This window comes from Hipposideros armiger, unplaced genomic scaffold, assembly GCF_001890085.2.
Source record: "Hipposideros armiger isolate ML-2016 unplaced genomic scaffold, ASM189008v1 scaffold_87, whole genome shotgun sequence".
NCBI classification, from domain to species: Eukaryota; Metazoa; Chordata; class Mammalia; order Chiroptera; family Hipposideridae; genus Hipposideros; species Hipposideros armiger.
This window is the reverse complement of record NW_017731437.1, coordinates 2,388,111-2,395,798: the sequence shown is the minus strand read 5'-3', so window position 1 is coordinate 2,395,798 and position 7,688 is coordinate 2,388,111. Positions and strand designations below refer to the sequence as shown.

Here is a 7,688-nt window from a genome sequence, read left to right as displayed (position 1 = left end):
AATCACAGAGATTACGGAACTGGCATCTTGACCCTGGTCTGGGGTCTCCCGGAAAATTCCAATGCATGAGACAGAAGGAAGAGAACCCGTGATGGTTCCAGCCTGAGAAAGGCCAGGAAGAGTCCTCCAAAGCCCGGACATCGGGAGCTTTGGAAATGTGCGCTTTGGGAGTCAGGGTCTTCCAGGAAGGCCGCACATTCATCCGCCTTCAGGGGCCAGGCAGGTACAGGTGAGCGGGCTTGGGGTCACCTGGGGAATGCCGCAGTGCAGGGGCAGTGACTGCTCAGCTCCAGATGATTGCTGTGACGGGGGAGAGTCTGGCAGCACCCAGAGCATCTGGTTTTTCTGGAGGAGCTGGACATACACGCTGGGCTTTTACATGAAAGCATGATTTTAGATGTTGGAACCCACATTTTAGAATTAAAAATCACAGTATGGATCAAACAAAGCCTTTCGCGGGCTGGCTTCTCCTTCACCCAGCAGTTTGTAATCCCTGCTCTGAACCTCCAGCGACTGGGGGTGGGGGAGGGGGGAAGGAGGGGTGGAGCCAGGCTCAGTCTCTGGGCTTTCAGTTTCACAAGCCATATTTCTTCCAGGAGCTGCTGCCTTCCAGGGTAATTTGATTTTGTTTTTCTCTTGCTGCCTTTGATCCTCTGGGGTTGCCAGGCATAGTTACTATTTTATTTTCAGGCTCTGATGACAGGAGAAGGATTTTGAAAGCTGCAGCTTGAAGAGACAAGCTCCCTCTAGGCTGTTGTCAAGTCAGTTTCCATGGTCTTCAGGGGAACGGAGAACACTGCATGGGGAGGGAGAGACCCCCAAATATTCCCGGGGCCTCCTTGGGTTGGGATGACCTACTCCCATTTGCTGACACTGGGGGGCCAAAGCCAAGAACTAACTCTAATGGGTGCTGCCATCCATCCTTCCATCCATCCATCCGTGCATGCCATAATATTTACCGGGCACTGGTCTTGTCAGGGCTGTGCTGGGTGGTGGAGTGATAATACTGGCCACCCAATGTTCCCTGTCCCCACCGAGGTTGCTTCCTTGCTCCCACAGCCAATATACAGCAAGAGGGATGGCGGGGAGGCTGAAGAATCCAGCCCACCTCCCGGATGGTGCGCCGTGAAGAAGGCTTCACAGAACACACAACACATGTGCTGGATTTTGAAGTTTGTGCAGTTTGGGGCCAGACAGAGGAGGGAAAGGTATTTCTGGAGGAGGGGCTAACATGAGAGAGAGGTGGGCCCACTCCCCTGCCCAGTGCAGACCCTGGGCAAAGAAATCAGCGGAAAAGCCAGGAGGGGGGGGGTGCAGCCTTCCCGCCCGCCTGGGCACAGCACTGAGGGGACCCGGCGTGTTTTGCTTTGGTGCAGATATGACCCTGCAGCGGGTGAGCCCAGCTGGCTAAGGAAGGTGGCAGATGTCAGCAATGGGTGGCCCATGGGGAGATGAGCTTCCTCAGAGCAGGTGATACAAAACTATATCATGATTCCCTCTGGTAGAGGTACCCCTTTTAACTTGAACTGAAGTTTTCCATTCCTTCCAACCAAATGCCAGTGGTAAATTCTTGTGCCCACAACCCTTTGAGGTAAGTACATACTACAGATGAGTGAACCGATGCCCAGAGAGGTTTGGTAACAAGTCCAATGCCACACAGGTCTGTCCACAGCTCTGTCTCCAGAGAGGTGCTGTTTGCTCACCCATCAGCATGCCCACCCCTTCTCCTGGTCTGCCCAGGCTTCAGGGCACAAACGCCAGTGGTCTTTGGCAATCCACCACGTTCCTTAAAGCCACTTTTCTGGTTTTGCGGACGAGTTCCATGTGCGTGCAATTCGCCGTGCTGATGGGAACAACCTGTCTTCCCCACTTACTCTGATCGTCTGTGTCATTGGGCAAACGCGGTTCCTTCTTCCTGTGGTTGGTTGACTTCTCCGAAGGCCTCACCATCATCAGCAAATCCACACTCTGCTCATTATTTATGATGCCTGAGCCCCTGCTCACCTGTGCTTACCGGAGAGGCCCAGCAGATCCAATTTCCAAGCCCAAGAGACTGAGGCTGTTTCCCTATGAAAGAGGAGGGGGAGGGGAGGCTGATTGTTTCCAAGTCCCGCCTCACCCCTTCCTCTCTTTTCTGTGTCTGACTCAGACCCATGGAGGGCGGCACCCCTGTCGTACCTAGGCTTACCAGAGAGGAAACCATAGGCTGGGGCTGAAAACCTGCAGACCTTTTTTTGGAAAAGGTAAAAACCAGGTCTTCTGGTTGGATGTTCCCTGGTTGGATGTTCCCTGAAGGGGGAGCTCTGAGGGGCGGAGGGGGGGCGGCTCTTGGAAATCTCTATGCACAGGAAGTCCCTGGACTGGGGTTTCATTCCCAGCTCTCCTGTTGTCTTAACTTGAGACCTTCACTACTCTGGGGCTCAGTTGGCTCATCTATAAAACGGGAGGATTAGACAAGATCAGGGGTTGGCAAACTTTGTCTGTAAAAAGCCAGATAATCAATATTTCAGGCTTTGTCAGCCAGAAAGCTTCTGTGGCAACTCGTAGTCTGTGCTGTTGCACATCACAAGCCGCCACAGGCAATCTGTACAAAGTGGGCATGGCTGTGTTCCAATAAAACTTTATTTACAGGGGGCCAGCCGAGTGGCGCATTGTTTGAGAGCTGGCTTGGGATGCCAGCTCTGAGCAGCAGGGCCCCAGTTTGGATCCCACATGAAGGCCAGTGGCACTGCGCCCTCTGCAGCTAAGATGGTGAACAGCAGCTCGACCTGGAGCTGGGCTGCCGTGGGTCGCCGGCGATGGTGTGAGCTGTGGCCCCTGCTGCAGTGGGCTGCTGTAAGCTACTGTGTGTGTGTGTGTGTGTGTGTGGCCGGCAGCCAGTGTGAGCTGCCTGGAGCTGCTGTGAGTGGCCGTCCAGAGGCCAGCAACTGATCTGCCTCATCCAGGAGGAGCACAGTGATGGTGCCAACATGGCCAGTGGGGCGACGTCCTCCACGGCTGGACTGAGGAGTAGAGGGACGGCAGCTTGTCTGTTCCCCTTCCCCCGATTCCCCAGCGCTGTTCCCCTCCCCCAATTCCCCAATAAAACCTTAAAAAAAACACTTTATTTACGAAGGCAGACAATGGGCCAGCTGTTGTGGTTAATTATTTGCAGTGGAACCCTTTTATCAAGTCACATCTTGCTTGAAACTCCATACACAAGATCGACAAAACCCCCATAAGCTTCTCTGACTGCAGTGGGGGAGATCGGCACCCTCCCTCACCATGACCCCTCCAGTGCGCCCAGCTCCTACCCCACCCGACACCCACCCTGGGCGCCTGGAACAGAGTTTGAGAACCATGGGGCTTAGATGCACTCTCAGGCCACTCCAATAGCCTGTGATTCCTTCATTCACTCACTTACCCCTTTCACCTGTGTTCTGCCAGATACAGAGCTAGGAGCCTGAGGGGCACATGGCCCTGGGACACTGGGTTTTTGATACATTTTGATTTTTTTAAACCCTATGTGTATTACTCTAAGCAGTTTTGCATCCTTTTTTTTTTTTTTTTTTTTTTTTTTTTAGCTGAGCCATTCTGCCACCTGTTGGCAACTCAGCTCAGGCTGGGAATTGAACTGGCAACCCTGTTGCTCAGAGCTCACTCTTGAGTGAGCTCTTAACCAACTGAGCCACTCGGCCGAACCTCTAAGCAGTTTTGTTTTAAATACATACATAGATGTCTTAGTCTGTGTGGGCTGCTATAACAAATGACCATAGACCAGCTGGCTTATACATAACAGAAATTTGTTCCACACAGTTCTGGAGGCTGGAAATCCAAGGTCAGAATGACTTCATATTTAGTGTCTGGTGAGAGCCCTCTTCCTGGTTCATAGACTGGCTTCTTCTCTCTGTGTCCTCACGTGGTATCGGGCAAGGAAGCTCTCTGGGATCTCTTTTATAAGAGCACAGATCCCATTTACAAAGGCTCCACCCTCATGACCTAAGCACCTCCTAAAGGCCCCACTTCCAAATACCGTCACATATGAATTCCGGAAAGACGCAAACATTAGTGCACAGTAATAGGTAGCTCATTAAAATAATACGAACACCCTGTAATCGCAATTTTGCTGTTAAAAATGTCTATCCAGGGCCAACTGAGTGGCTCAGTTGGTTAAGAGCTCGCTCAAGAGTGAGAGCTCTGAGCAACAGGGTCACCAGTTCGATTCCCGGCCTGAGCTGAGCTGCCGCTGAGCTGCCAACAGGTGGCAGATGGCTCAGCTAAAAAACAACAACAACAAAAAACCAAAAAAAACATCTATCCAGGACTGGCTACAAAATTTGCAGGCCCCATGCAAGATGAAAATGATGGGTCCCTTGTTCAAAATCGGTGGGGAATTTCAGGACGGTGACAGCAGAGCTGTCACTCAGCGCAGCATTCTCTGAATGCAGGCTCTGGGCGACACAAGTCCTCAGCCCATGAAGCCAGTCCAGCATCTTCTGTCATCAGCATCACACAATCCTTTTGTTTTACAGATGGAAAGGCTGAGACCTGCGAGGTGAAGTGACCTGTCCAAACTCACACAGCTTGTTGTATGGAAGGAATAGACCTTCCCCAAAACAAGAGAAGAGGGAGTCAGGGTTGGCAGTCACAAGGTCAAACTGACGTAGAGGATATAATACGTCATCTGGAACCTGGGGGCAAGATATGTACCAACAAAACCTGTGCCCTGACTAAACATCGAACGTCTCATCCCAGGACCATTTTTGGGGTGTCTGCTGAGTGTACAGCAAACCCGCCGCCTCGGGGAGAATCCCTCCTTTCTGGGAGCTTCAGGTTTGGCTGGCCCCAGGCACAGGCTTTGGTGTAAGGCAGGTGTGAGTCTGAACGCCCTTCTACACTTCGTCACGGTGGGGTTCTAGACAAGTTCTTTCCTTTCCAAGGTTTCCTTCCTTCAGTAGCTGCACCAGCAGAGCTGGCATTAGGGAGGACAGCGAGGGTTTAATGCGGCAATGCACAGAAAGCACTTGGAGTAGAAAGCGCGATAAATGCCAGCCATTATTACCATCACATTGTTGTTATAGGAGAAGGAAGCTGCGTCTAGCCAGTGGTGTCTGTGTCCCATCGGTGAGTGCAACCACGCGGACGAGCCACGCACCTGCTCTGAGGTCAGCAAGTGAAGGTGCAATTTTGGAAAGAGCTGAGCCGGGGTCTTCCTGTTGTGGAGGCCAGGCTGGAGAGTGTGGTGGGGGAAGGTGGGTGACAGCGGCTGCCTCTCAATCGGCGTTTGTCACCATGTCCAAGAAGGAGCAGAGGAAGGCCAGGCTGGGTTCATTTGTGTCCCTGGCCCCTTGGTTCATGGGGGTGGCCCCTGCAAACCATCCCCAATTACCTGCTTCTCACCACCCCGGCTCTTGACAGAAAATGCTGGAACACCCGCCTTCCTCTAGACTAGAGGGATGTTTCTGTGATACTCAAGGACCCTATATACATGACAATTAGTGGTTAAAAATGTATCTGTCTGCTGCATGCCTGCGAGCAGGTGTAAATTATACAGGGGCTGTAAAACCAGCCGTAACCAGCTCATGCCAACTCCCCAGGAGCTCCCAGGGTGGCGGGCTGCTTTATCTCAGGCCGGCACAGAGAGAGAAGAGCCAAGTCTTTCTGTTTGGAGGAACTAGAACAGCCTAATTTTATTTATTTTTAATCAACCATTGCGGTGTGTTCCCTCTAGTCAAAGGCAGAACCAGTAAGCGACACGGGACCATTATTTATATATTTAGCTTTTATTTACCCAGGGAAGTCTAGGGAATCGCAGTATCTCGTTTGTAGAGTCACCCCAGTGGCAACACTCCATTACTAAGACCCCTAAATGAGCTTTGCACAGACAGTGGGGTGGGGGAGGGCAGGGGCCCCTGCACAGTCAGGACCAGCTGCCGCCTGCCTTTGACGCAGGGGCTGGTGGGGCCTCCAGCTTGAAAGAGGTGTTGGGAACCACACGAATGCCAGCCAGCTGGCCCCCCTCCCCAACAGGCCTTTGTCCTCCACTCAGCCTCTCCTGGACGCCCAGCTTCTGTAGCTCACGGCAGGCACACACAGGTGGCCCTCTCTGGACTGCCCGGCACTGCTCCTGGCCTCTGTGCAAGGAGGCTGGTTGCCTCTTGTTGGGGTAGGCTGAGGGCGGAGGGCGCCTACAGTGGCCCTGCCACCCTTCCAGGGGGGGCCGGGGGCTTCACCTGCTCCCTCTGTCCACCTCTGTCTGCCACACAGTGGCATGGACTCTGGGAGGCCACTCTCCTCGGCTAACCTTTTTCTTTCTATTTCCAGGGGGGCCCAGGCTGATGGTTTCTGGGCCAGAGGCATGAGGCTGACGGCTTCAAGTCCTGCTGGGTGGAGACCGTTTGTGATCTCTACACGGCCAACTGCAAAGAGCCAGAAGGTCCTCCAGCCAATGTCCCCAGCTGCCCCCTGCCTGTGTGGGGATGTGGGCTCAGGGCAGAGCAGGGAGGAGGAGGCAGGGAATGTGAATTCACTCCTGTCGTGCGGAAAGGGAGGGAGAGGTGGCTTATTTGAGCCCAAAAGAAGACAGGCCTGTCCTTTCCATCCCTTTGCTGTGTAAAGAGAGGCCGGAGTGCCAGGCAAGTGACAGGATCCAATACTCATTAGCATCTCCTGAAAACCACAGAGACAGCGCCTTTGGGGGGCGGGGGTGTTCACCTCTCTCTCTCCCCCACTCCACAGCAGTTATTTACATAATAACCTGACCCTCAGGTTACCTTTCATTAACAAACACATGTGAAAACACAGGAGCAGCTGGCGACATCTCATAAATATATATTGTTAACCTGGGGTAGACGGCTTCCTTTCACTCACTGCGGAAGAGGGGCCCCTGCTTTGCATAGCCATTACGCTCCTGGTGTGAGCGCCAGCCTCCAGCCTGCACTCACCGGAGAGAGAGGAGGATGCGCCCTGCCTCTGAGCGCCCGGCTCAGCCTTCAATTAATTGGCTTGCCTGGCTTCTGGGCTTTCCCCTCTTGGCTCTCCTGGGGGCCTGGAGGTCGGGGAGCCAAGGATGGGGCATTTCAGGCCGATTTGTTAAGTGCTTGCTGGCAGGACCATCCTCCTTCCACAGCCGGGGGACTCAGAGAGAGAGAACCAGGGATGTGCACAGTCAGCTCCGGAACTCATATGCTACACTCCCTGAGAATCACGTGGCAGAGGGCCACACTGGTCCCGTCCTGTCTTCTTACTTTTAGGGGTGCTCTTTTCTTTCCTCTAGCGGCCTAGCCCAGTAGTGCAAGGAGAGATTCTGGGGACTTCTGCTCAGTCGGAGGGATTGTGGTCCACGAGTGGTGTGGGGGTGGGGTACGCAGTTTCTGATTGTCCATCTGCCTGGACTTGGTGTGTCCCAGGAATAGGGCCGTGAGAGGGGTGGGGTAGGGGAGGAGGCCACCTCGGTGATGGGGCCTGAGATCCAGGCTGGGACTGGTGGAAACCTGGGAGGGCGGAGCTCAGGAAACACTGGCGCCAGAGCTGGGGAACACTGGACCTCCCTCTCCCGTCCTGACCTCATAGCTCCTCTCCTTACAAAGTGTGAATTCACCCATGGGCCCCAGGAAGCCTGCTGCTGGCTCAGGGCTGAAGTGTGGACACAGTGTGACACCAGGGTCCCACTGGAAAGGCCCTCTGGGGCTGGAAGGAGCCTCCCAAGA

General features: G+C 53.7%; 2 long non-coding RNA genes across 2 annotated transcripts; both read left to right on the top strand.

The window, feature by feature from the left end:
* Window positions 1–547: 547 nt before the first annotated feature.
* LOC109383680 (uncharacterized) lies at window positions 548–1,467 on the top strand. The gene is made up of 4 exons (XR_002124262.1): window positions 548–614; window positions 691–761; window positions 1,060–1,208; window positions 1,377–1,467. It is a non-coding gene; the product is annotated as an uncharacterized LOC109383680 (long non-coding RNA).
* Window positions 1,468–1,550: 83 nt separating this feature from the next.
* Window positions 1,551–2,665, top strand: LOC109383681 (uncharacterized). Its single transcript, XR_002124263.1, has 3 exons — window positions 1,551–1,591; window positions 2,150–2,243; window positions 2,632–2,665. It is a non-coding gene; the product is annotated as an uncharacterized LOC109383681 (long non-coding RNA).
* Window positions 2,666–7,688: the final 5,023 nt, after the last annotated feature.